Below are 27,586 nucleotides of genomic sequence, written 5' to 3' on the forward strand. Positions count from 1 at the left end.
CTGAATGTGCTGCTCCCATACGAGCCTATGAACGGTCATACCTGTTTGCCCACATGATGCTCTGGAGGCAGGGGCATTTTTCCACCTACAGGTAGTGATGAAAAAGGAAAGACATATAAAAAGCCTTCCATACACAGCAGTGAATGGTTGGCTTGGTAAACATGAGCATTTTGTGTGAAGTTTACTGACATCCTGTTGCAGGATTTCTGGGAAATGAACTTAAGTTTACTGTGGTGCTTAAAGCTGCCAATACAATACTGCATACATTTGTGTTGTATTAGCATTGTGATTTTAGGTGATACTATGCCATGTTTCAAAGAAGAAACAACACATTTAACGTTCAGTTCATTCAGAACAAAATGCATTATTGTTGCATGCAATACATCAATGAGTTTATGTTCCTCTAGCCTTATCTGGTGCAGTGTAAGCACACTTTACATTAGATATTACTGTGTATCTGGCATACTAAGAGTGCTAGCCTGGCCATGTGAGCTCAATGTTTCTGTTTGTTCTACATAATAGTCTGACCTTTCCCTCTTCCAATCACTTTCAATGCCAAAGAAAAATACAAATTCCTTTATCCAGTCAGTGAACCAGAACGTGTGAAACACAGTTTAGTGGATACATAGGGAGTAATATTTTTATTTTATAGTCATTCAAAGTCGTATTCACTTTTTCCCCATATATTTTCATTCCAAGGATAATGAATGTCTGGCCATGTCTTCACCAAACTTTGAAAAAAAATATAGAAATAAGTATCAATACAACTTTGAATGTCAACCAAATCAAATACATAATAAGATGGTTTTCTGAGCAGTTCAAAGAACAGATGTTCTCGCCTGGATTTTTCTTTGGTTTTTCAAGGTTTGGTGTATTGATGTAATATTCTGGATGGGTTTTCAACCATTTTTATCTATTCTCGATGTTTTTAAAAAAAGCCCAATTCAGCACCAAATATGTGGAATAAATGGCTTCAAACTTTGTCATCTTATGAGACATAATTGAGCATGGAAACGGACTTCAGAAAGCCAAACATTAATCTTCTGAACTTTTATACGTACATTAATTGAGTTATGTTTTTTAAAATAGTTGTTACCAGAAAAACTTGAGACAAAGTACAAGCAACATTTCTATCACAACCTCCAATTCTCAAAAAAGGTAATGATAATGATAAGAGATTAATTATGTTTCAAAATATTGTCTCTAAACACATAAGTAATGTCTTAATGAATTAATAACTTGTTTTCACACAGAAAACAAAGCATTTGTAGAGAACCATATGTCAGAGGCAAATATAATTCAGGGGAAAACACATTTCCATCAACATGTAATTGACAATATGGTTTGGTTTTATGAAAAAAATGTTTTTTATGAGACGCGACTGCATTTCGCATTGTAATCAAGCTGCTTTTACACATTAAAATTACAAAGTAAAGAATACAGGAGTGCCGTAGAGAGGAGACTCATGTCGGTATAATGAATTAATTAAAAAAAATCAATAAATTAAGGAAATGGATGAATTAATGTGCAGATTATTTTCCCTCTCTATCTTCAGGGACCATACATTTAGAAACAAATGGCTACTTTGGCTTGATTTCAGTCATTAGCCTGAAAATATATGCAAAAGAGTCTTTATATAAATTGTGTCTCTCTCCAAGGCCCCGAGTTCAAATGAAGGTCTCACACTTAGCGAGCCAAGCCGCTTCTCATGCGGTCCCGGTCCTCAGAGGCAGCCGCTGTACTTCATGAGCAGTCTGGGAGTGGGCCACCTCCTCTGATATCCTGTCTCGGGAGGCAGCCAGACAGCAAATGAAAACGCATTACAGCACAGCTTCGTGTCTCACGCTCTGCGGTGACGAGAGTCAGTGTGAAGGGAATATTTAGTTCAAAATGTGTCAGCAGGTGCAGCAATTTTTACCCCCCGCCCACCCCCCCCTCATGCGTCGTTCTTTACAAGGCAGAGCCGGAGTGACAGGAATATGTAAGTGCTTCAGCTTTCCCTTGTGAAAATATGCATTCATGGCTGATGCAGACAGGATGAATGAGATTGTCAGTGGTTATCTGAGGTTAATCTGCCTCATTTTAAAAAGGTCTTTGATGTGTGACTTGAAAACAAAGCATGCCTGATGGAGGGACAAGGCTGTGTCCTTGTATTTTCATTAAGTATCTCATATCAGCACATTTTCTCATTAGCAGCCGAGCACCGTCATATATTAAAATAACTAAATACTGCCAGCAGATTCCCTCACCATTCTGTAATGCTGTCAAATCATTCCCCTGCAAAACTATTCAGCCTGACAGGATTCCAACCTTTTCACGACCCGTTGAAAATACTGTATTCAAACCTGGCTTTGAACTTTTTGGGTAAGTCAGCATCAGGAGTCGCTCCAGACTCAAACCGGGGGCAGGAGGGTGCAAACACTCTGCATTCAGCCAGCGGGGAGACTGGCTGAATTCGGAGACTTTAAGGGAGAGATCAGGCCAGCAGATAAGAGGCCTGGGGGCAGTGTAAGGTGAAAGTGAGTGGGTGCTTTTCTTATAGAGACTCAGCACAAAATGCAGAAGTGATGGAGTTATTGAGAGGGAGAGAGACTATTCATCTGATAAACCTGCACACTGCAAGAATACCGAAATACTGAGAAAAGAATATCAATAGGAGCCTTGTGGTTTTGACTTCATCTCAGGAGCCAGGTTGCCTTTAACGTAATTATTTATTATTTACCCAGTTTTGGGGGCAAAATCCCATCAGCACAACAAGCCTAGTCTGCAATTTTGCACTCAGTTATATAATATTTGTTACAGTATACTTCTGAGTTTCAAGGTTGTACGATCCACAAACTAGAACAGTTTTTTTTTTTCACCTTCTGCTTACTTCAACGCTCTTATTCCTATATATAATATATGAATTTTAAATAATAAATATGTATTATTATTTTATGGATCAGTATTGATAGCTGAAAAAAAATGTTTATCATTTATTTGTGCAGTATGTCCATAAGAGAGCAAACAAATACAATTGATTCTTCTATAGGTATATTTATGTGAGCATTAACATGTCTCCTAAAAGATCTACATACCTTAACAATACACAATAAACAACCTCTCTCCTGTTTACTGACAGATTAGCCTGCAGCAGCAAATCATACTGCCATCTGCTGACCAAAGTACATAACTGCAGCTTTGTTTATTCGCTGATAGAAACTCAATAATTCACTTCAAAATTTGCTTTGACTTTAATGGAAACGATGCTAGCGAGAACATGTCAAAGGGGGGGAAATTCTATTTGTATCTTCAATATTTCTTAAATGTTCATATATGTAAAGGTAGTATTTCAGCATTGAACTGAAAGTATTAAAAAAAACACAAACTGCTTTAAAGTTTTCCATTTTGAAAGGATTTTATTTCTCATGTTTTGACTATTTTGTTTTTAATTTTTTTCTCATTTGAGGAAGTTGTTTTAATTTGTATGGTTCTATGTTTGACCTCTGTGGGAACGCTTGAAAAGGGAAAGCATTGCGATGGTATCTGTGAAGTTATGTGTTGGAATCGATATGTTAAACTGGTCCCCTTTACGGTTCAGGGATATGATGAATATTTACCATATCACCTCCCACCAGCTCCTGTGTTTCTCTTCTTCTTTAAGCATCTAAAATAAGCAGCAGGGCTGACGAGGCCCAAAACAAACTGGAGAGAGAAAAAAACACAAATCCTCCTGTGGCTGAATCTTGAGAAACTCTGTCACACTCTTACACACACTCACTTGTCAGGCACATTACGGCCTCTCCGCAGTCGGAGCAGTTGGTGAGGGTGAAACAGTATCCACTCACTCGCTCAGCACACAGAGCTGAAAGGAGAAATATTCTCATCACGCCTCTGCAACTTGCTGCAGGTTACCTGGTACAGCAGCATAATTAGACCATATTAGTGTCAGTCTCCTTGTGTGTGTGTGTGCATGTGTGTGTGTGTGTGCTGGCGTGCATTATGAGTTTACTCAGGCGCTCTTCAGAGCCTCCATCATGGTCAGTAACGCTCTTTGATTGATGCAACATCCCTGGCTTTAAATTAAGCACAGTGAATTTATACGCTAATACATGAGAATAAAAAGTTAAGGGTCCTTTGTTTCCCATTAGTGTCCATTATGGATGACAAGGACACCTCTGAACTGCAGAGCTGGACATAAAAATATAGCTCAATATATATTCATGTATTTAAAACTCCTTTTACAAGAGTTAGATTTATTTTATCAGACAATTAAGCCGCTTAAAAGTGCTCGTGAAGCCTGAAAAAGAACATAAATCAGGCACTTCACATAATGAGTGTTTAACAGCCACTTTGACCAGGTTGAGGCTTGCACTAAAGATGTTTCATAAATTGTTGTATAATCTTTGTTTTTGTATGATTTGAGCGTTGAAAGAGGACTTTAGTGCGCCGGGGCTGCTGTCCAGGTCAGCTGCAGCTCGGCGAGGTGTGGGAATTATGTTCCCTGACAGAAAATCCCAAACACTGCCGAAAAATATTTGAAGACATGTGCTTATCACACATTAGCGAGTAGGTTTCACACTGTATTAAGTCCTGAAAACTGCTTTCCGAGGGTTTCTTTTCCATTCCTGGACGGGAACTTTTGGTGTGAGCGAACAATCCAAAAATAACAACGCTGTTTTGGGTTTAATATTTTATTTAAACGGGGGATATTCTTGTGATCCATCTTTGTCAAGAAGATAATGAATGTTTTTCCTGATATGCCGAGTGAACAGATGTGCCTCCTTCTTTTCCGACTGCAGATTTTGTCTTTATCAAAAGGAGGTGGAAGTATTCTTTCAGCAAAGAATTGTGGACACGCTTTCCCCCTAATTCATATGCTCAGCGGTGATGAAATATTCTATTTGGATTTGAAATTCATATCTCATCCCCTCACTGGGTCTCATCCTCTCCTCTTTGCCAGAAACCCGTGTGAATTCCACTCATACATTTTAAACCAAATATTCACTCCACACTAGTTGTAGTCATCGCAGGCCATGAGACATGAAGATGTGCTGTAATGTGTTTTCATTTGGTGTCTGCCCGCCGCTCTTGACAGGATATCAGAGCAGAGGGCTGACTCCCAGACTGTTTATGAGGATGCACACTCTGCCTCTCAGGACTGTGTTATTTTAGGTCTAGGGCCATTCAAATGAAAATAACAATGTCTTTTTGGCTTATTTGCATCGTGATGGAGCCAATACTGTTTTATGGGATTCAATGGCCATTTCCTGCAGAAAAGAGCAATAAAAAAGAGATTAAAAAACAGCTTGCAGCTGTTCGTCACAATGCAAACGCTGCAAAAAATATTCATCTTTTTCAAATCATTTTTGTCTATTTTGGTCTTGTTTTCTTAGCTCTGTATTAAGGTCACATTCTGTCTCTGATGCCCTCTCCCACTCTCCTTCCAGACCTTCTAATCATCAGCAGTCCTGCTCCTGATCCCCAGACCTGTCCCCCATCAACCTCAGAGCACAGACACAGGGGACAACGGGGTAAGTAGAGCCGGCGGTAACGCTAAACAAAGTAATAAAGTCACCACAGATTAAGGAAGTATATTTCACATTACTCAATCCATCCATAGACTGTGACTGTAGTCACAATGACCTTACCGACTGGTGTGTGGACTCCAGTTCTGAAGCTTCGAGTTCAGCATTTTGACTGTCGGCATCTTGGTATTTTGCATAGAACCAATTGGGAGCTAGACTAAAGTTTCGTCCTATTCAGAGGAGGTAAAACTTTCCTAGCTGTATTGACAATAAGATGGTTTCTCAGCACTTTCTAGTGCAGAAGTGCATGCAAATCAATCGACAAAACTGCTATTCTTGCAGAAATGTCCAAAATGTCCAAAAGTGTTCATATCAAATCACAACATGGGTTTTCGTCGAGGTCTTGCAGTATTTCTGTGGCATTTTTGGGGGGATTTTTGACAATTTTTCATCAAATCTTGACTTTAAAGAAGTTCAAACTCGGCACAAAATGCATCAACTTGCATCAACCCCAACGTTGCTGGAACAATTTATGAGACATAATTGCATGGGAAGCATGGGAATGGCCTTTAAAGACTCATATCATAATGATCTAAACCCTTATACACTTATTAATTTTGTATTGCAGATTTAGGGTAGAACAACTTGAACCACAGTGCCGTCAGATTCATCTTCAGGTTTGCAGCTTTCACAGGGTGTAAACATGTGGCTGGCCTGCTATCTCACTCTAAAAATCCCTGACATTCTCTGAAATTAAGAAGAAATAATGCATTGTATAGGCTGGTCTGCATGCTAGAAACCTTTCTCTGTGATGGTGACCCACCCCACACAGCTGGTGCCCTTGTTGTTGTTGCTGCTCCCCTCAGACAGCCTGAAAGCACCACTGATAACTCTACGTACTTGAGGATGAAATTGAGACGGCGACTGATCATGGTTTTACTCTCCGTCTCCCCCGTGTCCCCTTAATGCTGCTGTAGATCTGTAATGGAGACCAGCTAAGATTATTTATCAGCCTCTTTTTCACTAGTTTGAAAAATATTTTTCATGGCGTGATTAGATGATCTAAAAAAAAAAATGATTGGCATAATTGGGCAGAAATAGATTTTTTACCCTTCGTCCTCCTGTCAAGAACACGTCTGCAGTCTTAATTTCCAACTGGCATGTTAATCAATCAGCTTCACGCAGTACATGCTAAAATCAGAATGCTTCCATCACAACATGGCACATGTGTCACACACATTATTTTCTTCATCACTGAAGAAGTGAGTCTGACTGACAGTCGCTCATCCTAATTGATGTCAGATGCACAAGTATTCTCTCTCTAAGTGCTTTACTGCCATGTGCACATCCAACATGTCATGGGTGTGCAAAACATATGTTTTTAAAACGTGAAAATAAAATGCCACCCATGTTGCATGTTATGTGAAAAGTGCAATCAAACAATCAACATGTCCATTAGTTGCAAGACAAAACCAATCAAGGCACAGTCAGTAATGGCATTTCTGACTAAATCCCACACTGTAATCACATAATCACACTCTGGTGTTAATTTTATGGATGATATTTGGACTGACATTTGTATCAATTTTCCGTGATGTGACTTGAAAATATGTTAGCGTGCAAAACGGAGCATTGTAGAAGCAATAAGGGGGGGAGGGGGGGATAGAAAGGTTACACACAGGGAAGTTGCTGAGCACTCTGAGAAATCTGTGTCATCTGCAGACTCAGCCAACCTCCGAGGGTTTGAATCAGAGTACCACGTCAAGTGTATACTTAACTTTTTTTGTGAATTTTTTAAGGGCCTTTAACCTTCGGGAGACTCTGTTCTTTGCAAATGGGACTGGAGATGACTCCGTGTAATGAGATCAAAGAGATAATGACGGTGTTATGAATAAGTTATATGCCCTAACAAGCCTTCTGTCTGTGCATGCAATCGTTATCTGAGTGTGTTTGTGTGGCAGCATCACCCCATCTCCTCTCACTGCTCTTCTGACAGCCGTCCACACATCTTTGAAAGGGGCTGATTTTCCATGGGTGAAATGTGAAGGTCAGGCTGATGAGAAAGGTCCTCAGCAGCCAAATTACACCATTGGCTGATTGTTCACCGAAAATATACAGAGTATACATTTTCCTGACAGGCAACCGCTCATGGTTATGCAGAAAATGATAGTCTTCTTTGGACGTATTGGACATTTTAGACATGTCAAGGATGTTGTGTAGCTTTCTGCTTGTTACATGCATAGTGATTTTCAAAATAAGCCTCAATGTTTACATGGAATGGTTGACTTTACCATGAGTTGATTCCAAATAACAACACTGACATGAATACCTGTATCCTGGGTCAAAGTTTGGAGTTTTGTTTGGCTTTTAGTTGCACATGGGACATAAATAAGAATCTTTCCAAAGTTATGTGTTTGTTTGACCTACCCACCACCTCAGTAGCCCTTTATACTGCATCACCTCACCTTTGGAGCTCTGAGCATCTCATATAGTCTAATACTGCTTGGTATGAAGGTGAAAAGCAAAAGAAAAGAGTTACATTCATTTAAGTAACATATGATTTAGCTCCAGACCAAGACACAAGATAAACCTTTTTCAAAAAAACTAACACGTTACTGCAAAGCATTTTTATTTGGCCAGCCAAAGACGGCAACAAAAGCTGCCGCAATGTGTCCAGAATGCAGCTGCCAAAATCATCACAGGATCTTAGAAGTTTGATCACATAACGTTGGTTCTGATTTCTCTGCATTGGCCAACGGCTCAAGCACAAGAGCAGATTTCAAAATTCTCCTTTTCACCCAGAAGGCCTTGAATGGTCTGGCTCTCTCATATATTTCCAGCCTTATTTCCCCATATACTTAATCATGTCCTTTATGGGGTTTTTTTGGACGCCTGGTTACTTAACCATGCCTCAGTTTAATAAGAACTCTTCTGGTGGTCAAGCTTTTTTCTCACAAGCTCCATTTTTCTGAAATGAACTTCCAGAAACACATCTTTTATGTTCTCTTTTATTCCCCTGATTTCACTGACTCAGAACCCAAATCACTGGCTGGTTCACCCCATTGACACGTAGGCTATCAGCTTAATCCTGACACAGTTATACTGGATGATATCTGGTTTTACAGTTTCTGGCCTCAACCTTGTTGAGATAGCATTATTACCTCTGTATGCATTTGTGAGTTTACCCTTACGTGCATGTTTTCTGTTTTTTGGCAATTTATTTAGCCAACAGGTTTCATTCACTCTGGCCAATGGCAAAATGTCAATGCAAAAATTCTGCCTCTTTTGCACCCCATGTGGAGTGTACACTGGATTTTTGCCTTTGCATGTTTGCACAAGTGCAGTTTTCAATGAGGAATAAATGTGTTTCACTCTGTACTATAAAAGCCTTTCAGATGTTGTTATTTATTTTTTTATTATTTATTTATTTGCACCATAAAAAAAGACAATGACAAAAAACAGAAATGAAACAAGAATAGTAAGTGCAGGAGAGGTTAAAAAACCCTATATGGGGTTATAAGAAGCAACTCCCCAAGAAGTATACAAAAATGAAAAAGTAAATCAACAACAACAAAAAAATACCAGTGTGGTCGTGCTGTACCAGCAGTAATCCAGACACATTTTGTGAAGGAGGTTGTGAAATATATCGAGCTGTGTGCACCTCCCGGTTATATTATTTATCAAGACATGGCAGCACTTGCTTTTCTGACGTACCTGGGACTTCCACCACTGACACAAGCAGCAGTAGTAGTGGTTGTTTTGGCCATGGTCGATGGCAGGAAGTAATTGTGGCGTTGTTTACACTGGCACATCTCACACTAGCACCATCAATAAACACAAATGCTGGGTCAAATTCGACCGAGTGTTGGAGGTGAAAATAAGCTGTGCATCTAGTGTGAACACAGCATCAGAAACATTGGACTTCCTCGGTGTGCAACTGCTGCTCCTTCACATTATACAGAGCCAGTTTTCGGCACACGGTGTCATTAGGATGCCTTCCAGTTGTCTTCCCGTGTAGGGAATTCTAGACACGTCCAACAGGAAGGAGGCTGAGGGCAGACCACATAATGCACAGAAGGGATTATATATCCCATGAGACCTTGTGACACCCTGGAATCCCCTGGGATCAGGGGAAGGAGCTAGCGAGAACTGCTTCAGGACTACTTTGTTTTGTACCACTGCATCTCTCAACCCTGACAACTGTCTCTTTTGAAGGCACTGGCAAATGACCTTTTTTGTCACAGTGCATAGGACGACGTGTATAGTTACCACTGAAGTTTAAATGTATGCAATGCTGATGCGAGTCAACTTCCCATATGCACCCACAATACAATAAAAGACTGTAAACAAGCATTAGGAACAATCCTCACTGCAGGAAACAGCTTCAAAGTCAAAACTTCTTATTCATCACATGCTGTGAAATATTTTCTCTTTGTTCTCTACAGGGAAACAAACAAACCAGAAAATAAAGACATCTTTTTTTGCAACCTTTTGTCTTTCAAACACAAAGCAATGTTCGAAAGGATGATGGTTTGAGGGCCAACAAAATAAAATGTTTTGCAAAAATAAAACACATTTCACTGTTGGCACTAAACTACACAGAGACCCTGAATGTCTGGCCATTTTGTAGGAGTGGGAGTACCATCTGGTTGATCCTCGATAGTTTTTAAAATACTTCTACTTATGTGAACTTTGGTAACTATTAAATGAAAGCAAAGCAGATGCATAGATTTAGTATTCTGTGGTTCTAATCTTGACATATCGCTGCAATAAATAAAAATTGTATTAATAATGCATGTAAGCATGAAGTCCCTAAAGCAACATAGTTTGCATATTCACACTTGAAATGCGCTTTAAATGAAGCGGACTGGGATTGAATTACTGTAACATGAAATATTTGTGCCTGATGATAAATACTCTTTCGATAGCGAGTGCACAGAGCCTCACTCTCACGCTGCAGCAGGTCAATCCAAGGGCCTTCATTTTCCTGCAAGGACTATTCAGCTGGGGATATCAATGTCCTTGTGCTGGTGTTTAAGCAGGAGATTGCAGCCTCCAGCGAAACATGCAAAAGTCATCGACTGATGTCAAACACCACCTCGTCTCTTTCTGTTTTACTGCTTTTTATTTTACTACTAGAAACTTAATCCACAAATGTTAATAGTTTTGGCAGAAGTGCTTACAAAGCCCTAACAGTGATGCGGAGCTTTAGTGCTGACAGAGAGGGAAAAATCCAAAGCTGCTCTCATGCCTCTCACGAACATCACACGTGTCAAACTTGCATTTTTATTTGCCTCTTGTAAAAGCGTGTTGGAGAGATGAGAGGTACAGCTGCTTCTAAGTATACCTCTTGTCAAGATAAAGCTCTTAAAGGGAAAGCTTGGATTTTTTGAAGTGGGGATGTATGAGGAAATTATCCATAGTGAGTGTATTACCTTCAGTAGATGGCAGCCAGCGTACTCCCAGTATGGAGAAGTGGGCAGGAGTACCAGCGCGGAAAATAGCCAATGTACTGCAGCAACTAAAAACATTTTAGCCTCCTGAAAAATGGCCTACTTCAAAAAAACAATAACAATACAATACAAACAATATCAATTTAAATTGAAGAATTGTTTGTTTGCAAAAAAAGCAACAAATAAAAGCCATTTTTGATTGATTTATCCTCAATTGCCTTATCGAAATACAACATAACGATGAAAACATTTGTCAAACCTTATATCAATTTATGCAAAAACACTCTTGATGTCAGACAGTCCTGTTTAAGTTGACATGGGAACAACTGAAGCCAGAAACTCCAGAATGATTTAAAGGGAAGCGCCTTATTCCCTATGTGCCTTATTATGTTATTATTGTATTTTTATATATTTATTTAATTCTACAGATATTGTAACTGACATTTCTCTTTGTATGTCTTTTTTATATACTGAATGCCTGTATTTCCTTCACTGTTAATAAAGATCTAAAAAAAAAAGAAGGAAAAAAAAGGGAGCAACTGAAGCCATTATCCATGATCTCTTCAAAGCAACCAGACTCCATTGACAAAAACAATATTTTGACCTGCACAGAACATGGGAGTTGCTGGTCTACCACTGCTGCAGTCTGTTAGTTTATATGTGTTATCTTGTGACTTTGGTGAAGCTGAACTAAAACCAAAGTCCCAGAATAATACAAACAATCTAAATGCATGAGGCAGCAGTAGACCAGCCACTGCAGTGTTCTGCAAAGTAAAATGACTGTTTTTATCTATGGAGTCTGGTTGTTCTGAAGAGAGCTTATAGAGTGGCTTACCTTTATCTCCTACAACTCCACTTCAATTTTAAACTAAATCAAATATTCATTTTACAGTATATTGTTCTTGATATCCCTCAATGTTATGCACAATACTGATGATTTGTTTTTTCCATTTTTTCATTTAGGGCAGTGCATTTAAGATCTGCCCCTAAGCTGGACATTTAGTGTCAACCAAAGTTCAAATGAGGTTCTGTTGAAGGTTTCCAGCTGAGTAGCAGAAAATGTGCACATGTCCCAGTAAAGTCAGCGTGCCTGCTGTCATTGTGCCCCTGTATTACGGTCTATGGAGCAGCTCCAGGCTCTGCCTCGCCACGACGTCATCACTACATTCTGTCATAGGCCAGTATGAAATGCTATTTTGGGATGGATTTACACTTTAAATCCACATAATACTGTGGCGTCTCCATGTCCAGACAAAAATTAATGACATGTACTAATTCATCATTTGAAACGGCGCATTTACAAGCTGGCAACAATTCCCAAGCACACATTCAAGTGTAACTATCCTTTTAAAAAGCTTGCCAGACACACATCCATTATTATATCCTCAGTGTAAAAATATTTTTTTAATGATTGCCCCCGCGCTCTGTGCTTTGAATGTGATTTTGACTTTGACAGGCATCGCGTTTCAAGTGTCCTTTAGATTTCATAGAGTGCTGTGCTGTTAATCAAAAGCCTAAAAATGAGCTGTGGATTATTTTTAGGGGTACTTAAAGTGCTTGAGTGATGACGCTGAACATTTCACAAAGACAAAAAAATAGGTGCTAAATCAGTGTGGAGCAGACATTGTTGGGACATTTGGCATCTGCTGCTGTCACATTATAGTCTTTTCTTTTACTCTTTATTCAATAAAATACAAACTCTGCAGATTGTGTGAGGCATAAAACATGTAGAACAACAATCGCTGCTGCCTCAGCACTGAATGATGTGACCCTCTTCTGTGGCAGTGTGTTCCATTCTAAGCTCTCACATGTCTTAAAGAAAATGTCCTAGATGTTGGACAATCAATGGACCAAGTAGTTTAAGTGCTCAATCACAAAGAAAAAGACCTTGAGAAACAGGTGATGCTGGAGGTTTGATGCAGCTGTAACTACTTAAAGGTCATTCATAGGGCACCACTTGTTGTAACTAGTTTTATTCATGGTAAAACTGATACAAAGATGAATTTTGGTGCAGTATATCTACATTTTGTTTGCATTCGAGCAGGGGCTCTGGTGGCTACAGGGCTAACCCCCTGGTGTTTTTTTCTCTCAGGAAGCAGGAAAAAGTCACTCTGTGTGGATCCAATAAGAGTTTTCCAAGTGTCAAATCCCCTCAAGGATTACAGTTAAAGTTTGAAAGATGTGGTTCATGTTGTGAATTGAAACAAAACTTTAGGGTTTAGAAAAAGATCTGGGTTAAGATAAGTACATTTGCTACATAACTTAAGTAAGTTGTACATGACACAAGCTAAATACAAACTTAAGTGATGTACATTATGTACATGATGGTAATTTTACGCATATTATGGACATTACTCATGTAACTTAGATCAAGTTTGTTACATATATGATGTGAGTTAAGTTCATATGTGGAGGACACATGACACAAGTTAAGTTTAAGTGTTCGGCACAAGTTTGGTGCCTGCATGATGCAAGTTAAGTCCGATGACTAAAGTGTGTTACGCACATGTCATCTGATTAGTCATCTGATTTCAGTACATAATGTTATGTATGTGACACAAGTTAAGTTCATTTCGTACATGAGGCAACTTATATGCATGTGTCATAAGTCATAAGAGGACAGGGCTGTTTATGTATATGACACAAGTTAAGTTTGTTTGTAAGTGTGCAACTCTGTGCATGACGCAACTTAAGTACATTAGTCATCTGTCTTCAGTACATTAAGTTATGTATATGACACAAGTTAAGTTTCTTAAGTGTACAACTCATGATGTGTGCATGATGCAGTTTAAGTACATCAGACATGTGACTTTAGTGAGTTATGAGGCACGTCAAAAATCAACAAGAAGCCTTTTGGTGCAGATAAACACAACAAAATTCACAAATTGTACGGTTATTCTGGATGCAGGTTGAGTATGTTTCACACAGGATGCAAGTAAAGTCCATTATTCATGTGAATCATCTTAATTGTGTACATGGCACATCTTACATAGTCAGTCACATTACTAAAGTGTGTTACATGCATAATGCAGGTTAAGTTTGTTCCGCAAAGGGCACAAATGAAATACATTAGTCATGTGACTTCCGTACATAACATTACGTATGTGACACAATTGAGTTTGTTAAGTGTGCGACACAAGTTAAGTACATTTCGTGCATGAGGCAACTTATATGCATTTGCCAGAAGTTCATAAGAATACACTCCTCGAAGCATAATGAGAATGTAGTTTCATTGTATGGGAACATATTTTTTGAGAGGACATGGCTGTTACAGAAGTCTCCTGTAGACAAGTCAAGTTTTAAATGTCACATGTTACAAACATACTCATTTTAATGTGTTCTGTATAAGTAACACCACTTTAGTTAGTTAGTTAGTTAGTTAGTTAGTTAGTTAGTATGAAATCTATGTTTTCTTGTTTCTCCTTCACTGTTTTTGCTGGTGCATTGGTACGTTTCATTTAAAGCTGCTTGGACCAATTTTTATACAGTGTTTTTTTCTTACACTGAATGATGATTTTCTGTTTTCAGCCATTGCTTACACATTTCATTTAAGTACTCAAGTCACGCCGTGGCTAAATCCACCATGTCCTACTAGAGGTACAGCATGATCGCTTAATGCTCAGTTGGCAACGTAAACTCTTCCAACATGGCTGCGACATATGGCAGCCATGCTGTGTTTTACAACACATGTAAGCTCTGTAGCATTAAAATGCTGTGGATGTGCCTGAGGCCTAAAACCAAGGAGGATTCTGGGAGATCAAGATACGGTAACGTCATGCAGAGCTTAGTGATAACGTTGTTTGTTGTTCCTTGGCCACATGTACACTCACACACTGTGAGATGAGAGTGTATTAATTGTCACCCGCTGGCTAGTTCTGAACACACACACACACACACACACACACATACACAATATTAAGTGAGTGTTCCAAAGTCACCTGCTGCTTCTCCCGTCCTCTCTCTCTCTCTCTCTCTCTCTCTCTCTCTCTCTCTCTCTCTCTCTCTCTGTCTCTCTCTCTCTCTCTCTCTCTCTGTCTCTCTCTCACGCTTTCTTCTTCACCTTTGCGCCTCTCTCCACCGCCACCTCCCACCAATTCACACACACACATGATGCGCAACACACACCGCCTCCTTCTCATGTCTGGGCAAGGACACAGTCAAGCTGACTCACCCAGAATTGAGCTGTCATCTGTGTCACCTCAGGCGTGTGTGTGTCCCTGTGTGTGTTTTTGTGTTGTGTGTGAGCGTCACCTTGGGCTGGGAGTGTACTGTGGGAGGTTACTGACAACATGCACAAGCTGGGGTGTATGGGCAGAGGCACAGCTCTTGATTTGATCATCATCTCGGAGACAGAGAGAACATGACTAATGTGCCTGTGTATGTGTGAGAGAGAAGTCCTGGTTTTCAGAGAGCGTACCCTCCTCCTACACACTCGCAGACACACTCATGTACTTGTGGCGTACATGTGTTAAGAGAAATTGGCTCACAAACAAAATGAATTACAAGAAAATTTATGAAAGAAAATAAGATTCCAAGTAATGCCCACAGGGGGGGATTAATTCAGAAGGGTTTAAAATTAGCCGGGTCCTTAAATGCACCACAATCACACCAGGTACTCACTGACTATCTTGTTTAGCACTTTGCTTTTGTCTGGTCCCTCACACACACATACACACACACACACACACATACACAAAGGCAAAACCTTTCCTATGAGCATCTGGGCAACAGACAGGCCTATTAGCCCACAGGGCCTCGCAGTGCCAAAATAACAACTGCAGCATATGCCTGCGTAATAATTGCATTAATGTTGAACATGTCTCTCCGGGGGGTGGCTGTGGTTGACGACTTGGGGGAAATTAAAGCTTGTTCTTGAAAGCATGAAATTAGAATTTAGTAAATGTTGGAATGGAAGAGGGTACAGCTAATGATCACTAACTACATAGTAATGGATGAAGAGTTCATTGCCAAAATGCTGGATGTTTGTGCTGGAAAACAGATCATTACCTGGAGCTCTGTGCTTAATATCTCTATAACACCGAGCCCCCGAATGTGAAGCGGTGTCAATGTCGGCTCAGCGAATCCTATGTGCTTACAACTAACATTACTGACAGCCACTTACCAATCCATGCAAGTGGCGCTGTAATTGTTAAATGCTCTTCCTACCTTCCAGGGGACCATTGGTTTTCAGTTCATTTTAATAAGCCATCAAAATCAGCTCACAGAGCCGGGGAATTAGCTCGGCATAGCTAATGTGTCATAATGAAACACACACCTGCACTGGTTTTTGTTAAAGTCACTTAATTTTAGAGTTTTAATGGTGTTAAAATGATGGCGTGATCAGTGAATCCTTCTGGTGCTGCATTAACGTGCAAAAGTGAGGCTCTAATGACGGGACGTGTTAAGTAGCATATGGGAGACAAGAAAGTGATACAGAAACAAATACATTTATTACATTTGAAGCTACATTTATTCAAAGGAAGACAATGTTTCACAACGTTCATGGAGTTTCCCTTCACTTAAATCCAAAAAACTGAATGTCTGGTGACTTTCTTTTGTCAAAGGAGTATGTTGCAGTTACTGTTTACTGTTTTTGTACAATTTTAATTGTTTACCATCACAAACATCTGCTGCTGATCTTATAAGTTACTGTAAGACAAATACTTAAGACTGAGTCCCTGCTGTCTTGTTGTTGGTAGTAATGCAGACATTACTGAGACATCTGTCCTGCTAACCCGTCCAACACAGAGCTACACAGCAGGATGTATATCTCTGACACTTAAATAAGTGCCAAGCATGGATAGATTACTGAACAGGCTTAGTGGGCACAGGGTCTGGGGGCTTACAGTGTCAGGGGCCCTCATGGACTTTACCTACTAAATGTTAGTCAGAGAAACATGAAATGGCAACAAAGAGACATTAAAAGATGAGAGAAAGAGATGCAAAACTGCTACAAAGAGAGTGTGAAAAGAGGCAAGACAACTAAATATGCAGAACAACTAAAAATAATATGCAAAGTAACAACACAGAGATGCAAAGCACTTGCAACAAGATGCAAAACCGCTACAAAGAGATTCACTACGACTGTGAAATTCAAAAAAACAACTACAAAAGAGAAAAATAACTACACAGAGATGCAAAACAACTACAAAAATGGGCACAACCACAGATAAAAATATATGATAAGATGCAAAAAGATAATAAAGACAGAATTATGTAAACAATTTTGCAAAATATTACATAATCTAAAATATAGATACATGTGTTTTGAGATAATTAAAAGGCGTAAGAATAATTCCTATGGGCTAAAGCATGTAATGCAACTGATATTGTTCTTTTAATGCTGTGAAGGTACATTTAATGTTTTTCTTTTGCTTCATAAGCTCCCCTCTGACGTTTAAAATGTTTGCACTGGTCATAACTCATTTCCAATATTTCATAAACAGTTCCTCACCATGCAGCAGGGTTAAAGAAAATGATGCAAGTTCCATCATACTGTGAAAAAATGTCAAAGCAGCACGTCTTGGCTATATAATAGTTTAATATATTATAGTTTAATTTTTCATCTGCCCTGTTCAATTATACTCCCATCCCTGCTGTGTAACTAGTGCATTGCCTCTGACTTCAATGTTTAGCCAAGCTGCATCAGACATAAAGCTCACATAGGCGTTTAATTTATTTCTTTATTTCTCTAATCAGAAAATGTTAAGCTCAAGCAAATAACTAGCCGGAAGCTGATTGGAAAATCCTTGCCTGCTATATCCAGATGAGCCCGTTCTGACTGAGAGAGTCATTGCGGTGTGTGGAAACGCACTCAGAGGGCATTTTAACATCCTGTCTTCATGATAAACCATTTAGCACGGTGAGGTAGATGGTAGCAGGTATGGCAGACAAGCCGTCGCCTCCAAAAGATTCCATTTAGCGGCTACATCACCTTGTGAAGTTACAAATTGTTTTTGTGCCCCGCAGCTAAACATAATGAAGATTCAAGGCATGCCAGGAAACACACTGATGTGTGTCCAAACACTCACACAAGGAAGGGAACACGTGCACTGCAGATAGCACGCATGCACGTACACATACTTGTACATACAAATGCTCACCTAGCTTCGCCACCGCCACCACACACACATCTCTTTGCCTGGTGGACATTCATTAGGATGCAGAGTGGAGGGATAATGTGGTTTAAGCAATCAAGGAGCTGGCAGACCCGTTCCCCTGCTGAATTAAAGATAAACCCAAACACCTTGAGAGACCAGATTATAGGCCCATATGTGGATTTGGCCCAAAGTAGCCAGACGCGTGTGTGTGTGTATGTGTGAGTGTGAGTGTGTGTACAGTATATGCATGTTTGCACACATGTGCAGTATTAGACAGCATGCATTTGGATTAGTGGTTTAGGAATGTGAGTACATTTAGATTCATAGCACAGGCAGAGAGAGTCACATGCAGGAATGATCTGCTGTAAATGTGACAGTAGGTTGATATATTTGTGACACCTTACATGTTAACATCACTGAAAAAGTGCATTTCAGCTCAGCACATTTTCAGCAGTGCTTGTCATGTAGTCATACCATGTCAGCGCTCCACCTCAGACATGTATCTACAACTAGCTAATGTGCTGTATAACCTTGGAGGAGATTCTCAGATAGGCAGCATGTTTTTCAGAATTGGAAACTGGAGCAACAAGCTAATGCCAATCCAGCTAGCAAGAGATGGATTTTTCCCTGACAGAGATCACGTTTCAACATTTACTTCTGAAGCACCGATAACAATGACTTAGCACACGTCAATGTTAAGCCCTTCCTTTCCTTTCAAGAATACTTGAGAAAACATGTTTGACCTTACATCTTCTCTTTTTCTTCCTGTGCATTTACCTCGATATGTTGACGGCATGCAGCTTTACTTCTTGTCGGCTCACATGTTTTGTGATTTCTCTCCACACATGTTCACCTTAGCATGCATGTGTACCATTCAACCCTCACAGTGAGTAAGTATAGGCCCTGTATGCTTTATGTTCTGGGTTCAGGGCTGCTGGTCTGCATTAAAATATGTGACACACTGATATATAGACCTTTGCGGTTCAGTTGTGTTGTACCTGGTTGAACATGGACATGCTCTCCTCTTCCTACCAGGGCTGAAGAATGAGCTTACAAGTAAACATGTATTTCTTAAACATAGCTTTTCTATGTGTTATGGACTGTTGCACATAGTCACTGTTACAGTTTCTCTTCCGCTAAATTGAGGGATGTCAAAATATGAACCATTGCAGCCAGGTTGCCTTCTGGTATTAGGTTTATTTTCAAGCTTTTGAATGGCCAACACAGCTTTGAATTTGAGGTTATTTTGCTGCAGCTTCAGTTGTGTTTTTGCATTTTTTTATTTAGATGGATTGCTTGTCTGCAAGGTTATTTTTTTGACAATGATGGATAGAAAAAAAATACACATTTTTCCACCTGGACTAGGCCTGGACTACAATAAATAGAGGTAATGCTGTATTTATAGATACTTGGAGCTCTGTGATGTCCAACATTCTTAAAATGCTCTTGAAACAAAAGAATGGAAAAGAGCAATATTTCAAGAATCAGATGATTTTTTTGGATAGCTGCGTAGCAAAGCACCAGTTGATGATTGAATGAGTTGATTTCTGCTGCATGACTCTTGTAATTTCTGTTGACACATTCTCTTCTCTTTCCGCACAAAATACACGACACATGCATCGCCAAATATATAGTTTCATGTACACTCTGCAGAACAAAACGTGAAGGGATTCCACAGAAGAAGGAAATGGGCCTGTGTTTTGAGCAGATTTAATCATTGTAATTTTCTGTGATGTTCTATGATTTGTGCTTTTTTTTTAGTCGGTGAATTTTAATTTATGGTGAAGAGGAAGTAACAGAAACTGGTATACAGGTTACCTTGGAAACAAGCCCCTTGTGCAGTGTCTAAGCTTCAAAAGATGTGCCAATCAACATTTTACACCCCCAAGTTCAGTTTAATTACACTAACCTTGCTGTATTTAAAGGGAGAATGAGTTGCAGTGAGCAATCAAGAAAGCCTCCACCTTTTCCTCACAATGTATAACTCATTTTATTTAATTCAGTGCAAAGAAAACTCAAGGTCTCAATAAAATACTGTCACATGCTCACACACAAAGAGGAAAAGTTAACATCTTACGCTCAGAAAAAAAAAAATCTCCACTTGCACGAGTCTGCATGTCACATCATCTCTGCTCAGTAGATTATGGCTGATGATGCAACTACGGAGCAATTTCTTACATAATAAGAGGGGAGGGGGGGCATAATTGTCAATTAATTGATACCTGGAGATAATGACTGTAATTAAATGTGACCATGGTTCAGACAGCTGGTAGGCTGTGTCACACAGCAGGGAAACAGGGAGAGCTCATGTGTCTTAAAATAACATAAAGCCATTTGCATTCAAAGACGGTCATTTTCACATTTTTATTTATTTATTTTCTCCTCAGTTGTGAAATGTTTTTGATCCTTTCCTTTAGTAGCCATATTATTAGTAAAATGCACTTCTGAAGCACTCAGCTCCAAGTCTGTTAGCTTCTACTGAAGACTTTTTTTTTTTTTTTGCTGTGCATTGATACACATTTGTAGTGCAGGCTGTCATTCAGTGTCCATAGTTATACCTCGTAAATCGAAAGGACCTTAATATGTTAATAATGCATGTAATTATGGTCCAGGAGGTGCAGCTTATCTTAATCCATGCTGAGGTTTTCTCTGAGGCGGTGACCTTTCATGGCAGTGGTAATTATGATGCAAGCAAAGCAAGATGTGAGGCAACATTAAGACCAACATAAAGAGAAAAAAATCATATTGTAGCCTTAGTAGTAGAGTCCTTTACATGTTGCCATGGCACACAAAATCAGTGGATATTTTTTTCAGCTTCCCAACCACCATGAAATGGCTCTTTTCACGATCAGAATTTGATTTATTCGGTCCATAACATTTTGAAAGTCAAACGGAGCTGCACAATCAAATTATTTTATCCCCATTCCTGTTAACAGAGCACTAAAGTTGAAGTTAGCTAACTCCGCAGGCGGAAGTCTTTGTGCCTTTGCTTTATGGGCCCCACAGTGAAGAAGATCCCTGTAATTTTATGCACAGAAGACTTTTTTATGGTGTTTTGGCCTTATGCTGAGAAACTTTCATAAGAATGAATGAGAGAAGGGTGGTCGAAGGGCGTATGTTTTTTGTCCAATGCAAAACCAAAAGTTGTTGTTTTAAGTTAACCTGTAAATTAATATTTAATGTCACATATGTCACCTTTGCAACCGTGTCCAGTAGTTAAGTATAGAAGTGGTTATATTTTTCTAAAGCCTGATCTTTTGCCTAACCCTAACCAAGTCCATTTGATACCTTATCTTAACAAAGTAGTTCCTTTTAACAACTTTAACAATATGTTTAAAATAGTGGCTGTCATTTGTTTAACAACGAATTGTCCAACTTTTTCACTTGTCACATTTTGTGGGAAATCATAAAAACCATTCATTAGGACCTGTTGTGTTGGGCTGGTGGGTATCTGCAGCACCGCTATGTGGAAGTGACTCAAAATACACTAAAAGTGGACAAACATTGAGCTCAATAGCTCAGAGGAAAACGATAAATCACACTCTGTCTAAACAGACAGTAATTGTAAGTGGAATCAATTCTTTGCTGGTTTTAATCTTTTTTTATTGTATTTGTTGTCAATAGGAAAATGTAAATCATTGTCAGCCGTACATGTTACCTTCTACCTCTGTGCCTCCCACCATCTGAAAGCCCCAGATAATATTCTCTCTGCATGTTTTTCTGTATTCTGTTGCATGGCATGTGGAGGTAAATGCAGGCAGCCAGGCTTCTCAGCAATGATCTGATTTGAGTGCTGTAATTATATAATGTCTAATTATATCATGTCTAAAAATATGCTTTGTTTTGATGTTAAAATGCCACACATCACTTGCCTCTGACCACCACATTATTTTTCATATTAACAAAGTCATCTGGCATGATTTTGCCCACCTGCTACATCTTGTGCGAATGTGTGTGCTTTTGTGAGCCACAGTGTGTGTGTGTGTGTGTGTGTGTGTGTGTGTGTGTGTGTGTGTGTGTGTGTGTGTTTGTTTGTGTGTGTGTGTGTGTGTCTGTGTGTGTGTGTGTGTGTGTGTGTGTGTGTGTGTGTGTGTGGTAAAGAATTAAAGGGTTATCAGTCTTTATTTCTCTAAACTGGGGCAGGCCGTATTATGTAAAGTGCTGAATTATATATCAGATCTGCCTGCATGTTGGTTTGGCCGAAGGGAGAGTGGCGAAAGGGAGACACAAAAACACACTCTCGTTATCTCCCCTCAAAACACACACACACACACACACACCAACCTCTCCTTCTTTGGTTGTATTCCACACATAGATACAACACCTATGTATAGTATATTTCCATGTATAACCTTGCAGCACGTACACACACACACACACACATGCTCCACATTATCTCACACAGGCACGCTCAGGCTGACAGATGGGAGCACCAGATGATGAGCGCCACCAGATTTGTGTCTCACGGTGGGAGCCATCGCTGACACCATTTAAGCTGAGAGAACACTCGGGCTTACATTAGCACCCTAAATGTCTGTGTGTGTGTGTGTGTGTGTGTTTGTGCATGGCTGTATGTGAGTGTGTGCATTGTGCAAGGTGTGCAGCAAGTGTGTTTGTGCATGGAGCTCCAGAGGCATATAGATAGTTGGCTGAGTGTGTGTGTGTGTGTTTCAGCATCTCAGCCAAATGTTAACATCTTAATTCTTGGGCATACACACACACACACACACACACACACACACACACACAAACACAATGTATAGTCCACTATGGAAATGAACAAGTGGGCTTGACATTCTCTGCTTGCTCAAGCTGCTTTCATCTCTGCAATGAAGAACAATGACCTATTAGCAAACCTCTCAAGCACATATTGGGCTCCCTGGGCCAGCTTTGCTTGGGCTATTTGCTCGTTCTCTGTGTTTCTGCCTCACCCCCACCCACCCCACCCTCTCTTTTCTTCTCCATTCTGTCTTCCTCGCTTTGCCTCTTCGCCTTCTTACTCCCTATAGACTCTAAGTCTGAGCAGCCAGCCTTTGAGACAGGCTGAACTTAACCAAACTAATCTTTAGAAGAAGAAGAGGAACAACCGCCTTCCTCCTCTTCTTCTTCTCCTCTTGAGACTCTGCTGACATTTGGCGATGAGAAAGTGTGTCATATTGGAGAGGGGAGGGGGGCAGGAAGAGAAAAGAGTAGAGCACTAGAGAATTGACTCAACTCACAGTGCAAAATATTCCGCAGGGACCCGGCTCCCACGTCGTAGCCTGGCAGCTCTCAATGAGTTCTCACTGGCAAACAATGACCTCTCACCCTCTGATAATATCCCATTGTGCACCAGTGGGGGTTTAAAGTCACACTAACTGTTGCAAAGTGGCCTGGAACCTAACAAGTGCTGCTTGTACATAAGTCTCTTTACCAAGCATGGCTTTCCTCTTGTTGAGCTTATATCTGTGGTTGACCCGGACCACTGCTGGCTTTGTAATATACTACATTACAACTGTCCTTTAGAAATGTGCTTCGATTATGTGAATTACATTTAAAGCCGCTATAATTTACATATTCATAATGACAAAGCAAATGTGAAAGGGGCTCCTCCAATTATGAACCTGCAGAGGATAATTACCTGAATAGGCTCCAGGAAGCTTTATAGTGAGTTTCAGCTCATAATTTAGCTGTCTGGCCCACAACTGTGACCTTGTTAGCACCATGCTGGTATTTAGCAGCTATAGAGACATATTGTCCTCAGGTGTTGGTGGAAACCAAAACTGAGCTAAAAAAGTGAACATTTTTCAGTGGTTGGGATCTTGCTTCCACCCCTAACTACTTTCTTTTTCCAAATGGCCACACACACTGATGAGCCTGCTGTCTCAGATTGGAACGAATGGAGTTGCACTGAACTGTTTACACAAAAAGTGACAGAAATAGCTGCCATGCCTCCAAACACCTGGCCAGTCACAGCGTAAAGTGGGTGTGATTGTTTGTACCAAAGTCTAGGCTGGTAACAGACGAGGCATATGGAGCTGAAATTGTGCAGCTCTCATATTCTTGGCAGCGCTCGCAGAAATAGAATGCAGGTGTATATCGACTTCAGCAATATAATCAATGAGGTTTTTTATCTGTCCTTGCTGTGTCATGATTACATTTGTATCCATTTTTCTTGGATAACAGTCTGGAATGCTTTCTAAACACTCACACTTTAATGTCCTCTGTGAATAGTTTCTTGTACTTTGGGGTGTAACAGAGTGCTAAGGTTAACAGTCTCTTATGCTTGTATTGTTCACATTCTAAGGATAATATCACCCGCTATAGCCCCATAAACTAAATCATAATATTGAATGCTACGCTGCTCTTCTCTGCAACTCTGAATGGTAAATGGAAGTTTGTTGGGCATGTCGGAACAGTTTAGGCGAGCCTTTTGCTATTGTCCGTGCACAATTTCATTTCTGCAAACTGTCAGTCCACACCTCTCTCACTCTCTTTCTCCTCGCCTTGCAAGCACACATGCTTGCCTGCTTCTGAAATGGCCCTCCGAAGGGCCGGAGCTGTGTGTCTCGGCAACAGTTGTGATTTATGCCCTGGTGGAAGCCATCTCTCTATGGACTGTATCGGACTATGAATGTCAGTTCCAAGCTGTGCCAGATCCCATCCATCACCGGAAAAACAATCTGACAATAGGCCTGAGTTCAACCACAGGTTCCCACTCGCCTGCTCACTACCTGCTCCATCCTGCACAGGATAATGGCAAGCATAACTTTATATGGAACACTGATTATGAATATGGAGATTAGCTTAAATGGTGAAAATACAGTTGAGTTTGAATCCAAAAAGTACATTCCAGCACTTAAAATAAAGGAATGATGTCATCCATTCAACAAATTGTTGTATGAATACTTCTACACCAACAATACTATCCTAGGGGACAATTATATTGCAATACATTGATTTAAAAAATATATATAAAAATCCACTCCACATAGTGCAGGAAGAGAAACTACAACGATTATAAATGACCTTGTACGGTATGTCCAGTTAATGCCATGCCTCCTCATCCGAAAAGGAATATTAATCTAAATAAGTCCCCTGCACCTGTCGACTTTGGCACCACGACTAATGGCCTGCTCAATGAAACTATTATTAATGTTGTATCGGAAGATGAGACGCCAAGAATCCCACAATATCCCCAGGATCTCTCACAAACCTTAAAGGGGACCTATTAGTATATTTCTTATTCCCTGTCCTATAATTGTAAAATGTCGGTTTATATTAAAAGTGGCCGATGTCTCAAATAATGCGTTAAAAACAAAAGAGACAGAGCAATACAACAGTGTCTCAGACAGAGGGTGAATAGAGGTGCAGCAGCCATGGGCAGAATGAAAACATAATGCATTTTTGAACATTAAATAATGTAGTCATGTTCTAATAGAAGCCAAAAATACAAGAACAAATGTGGAAATAAGCATATTAAGTCGCTGTTAACTTGTACAAAGTTTGCTGTCTGGAGTTGGAGGTCAAATTCAGTGTGTGCTTGTTTGTAGCTGTTAAACAGCTCTGTTTAATCTAGCATAAAGGACAAGCATGTTCTATTACTGCTGTAATTAATGCTTTATGAACCAAATATTTACCAGGACCTACAACATTTGCTGTGTTCTCTCTGGCCTTACAGAGCTAATATTACCATGCGAGGAATAATTATGAAATAGTGGCGTAATCTACATTAATGCTGTACTTCAAAAACCTCTATGTTCCTCCTTCCTGCGTTAAGATCTCAGCAGTCGGCCCCCTTGATATCCAGAGAAAGAAACAGAGCCTCTTTTATTTTTGAAAAAAAAAGGGAAGCACTTTTGATCTCTGTAACTCGAGTCAAAGTTAATTTTATTCTCTGTCCAGTGTCATAACTTGTTCTGATTTAATTTCATGTTTGGAAATTAAATTCTAATATTATTAAACTCAATATATACCATAGAAAACACAGCAATGCAGGTTCTTCCAAAGTTTATACCAGCCTTCTCTATCAGTTCACAGATTCGCCCCCAAAGAGAGCTCTGCCCCCCAGCCTGTTATTTCCCAAAGTCTTACTAAAAGAAGATGTTGCCTTATCTTCTGAGATAAGTCCGTTTTAATTTATTTCACATAAGGAAACGTCCCATTGGCCCAAAGTTGTATTAAACACAGTAAACACTGCACTCAGCCCAGGGGTCACTTCCTGTCTTCAGGCAACTCCTGAAACTTTTTCAAGGGGACTTTTCCACACAGGACTGCCACCAAAACATCTCATACCACCTGACACGTCCTCTTCCCCTGAGCCAGGCCTCACCCAAACTCAAATCACAACCTCATCAAATGTGCAACCTCATCATGGATGAAAAAGATTCCCCTGCTGCATTGTTGAACCCCCCATACTTGGATCAGGAGTCTGTTTTGGGCCAAAATTGCCAACTAAGAGATATGAATGAATGAATGAATGAATGAATGAATGAATGAATGTATATGAATGAATGCTTTATTTCGGTTACAAAAAAACAACAAAAATAAAATAATATCATGTTTTTACAAAAGAATACATCAGACAGCAACCGAAAAAGGAATAGGCTACACATATATAACTTCAGTAAGCATCTTTTATCTTGTTTATATTGTTTGTAGCTTGTAACTAGCAGTAGCTGACACCACAATAACGATTGCGAAACATGCAATTATATCTGCTACAAGGTTACAGTGTGTTTTTGCTCTCTGCAGTGATAAGTCTGCTGTGCGCTCGAGGTTTCTTTTGCAGTTTTTGATTGGCTGTTCAAAGTAGTGATGTAGCTAATGTAGCCCTACAGATTGTTGGGAAGTGCATGGATATTTTCACCTTGGGTAGAGGATGTGAAAACGGCTATCTAGTGAGAAACTTTTGTCCAGATATAAGTCAGTATTGTGAAGGTCAGATATACTGGGGACATGAAAATAAGAAAAACACCTTTTTGAGCGGGGGTGGACAATTTCATTAAAGTAGGTCCATTTTAGAACATTTTATACAACAAAAGTCTAGCAGATAAAGCAATTAAACAACAAACACAAGGAAAAGGTGCAAGACACAGAGGAGATTATTGTTTGCTTGGAAGACCTTCAAACTTAAGAACAAAGCCTAAGAAGTAAGTGTGACGGCGCCACCACCTATAAGTCATGGTGACATGATAAATTATAACAGCACCTCGTGTGTCTTGCTAATTAGCTTCTGTATCTGGCTTGACTCAACACCGCTCTCAGTCGAGGCTCTGGTTGATTGTACTCAATAACCCCGAGGCCAATCTCAAAGTTTTTTTTAATGTAAGATGAGAACATTTTATTTTTCTCCACTGCTTTTCAGTTTGAGACCACAACATTCTGTACATATTCCAGTCAGGTTTCATCATGCAGCGCAGCAATGAGTCAGCTTTTCTCAACATGACAAATGATTTATTGGATTCATGCAATTTTAATTGTGTTAGACCTCTCAGCTGCTTTCACATGAACACTGGGCCTGACTCAACATATGGTCAATACTCAG

Source organism: Centropristis striata, chromosome 24 (genome assembly GCF_030273125.1).
Source record: "Centropristis striata isolate RG_2023a ecotype Rhode Island chromosome 24, C.striata_1.0, whole genome shotgun sequence".
Lineage (NCBI taxonomy): Eukaryota > Metazoa > Chordata > Actinopteri > Perciformes > Serranidae > Centropristis > Centropristis striata.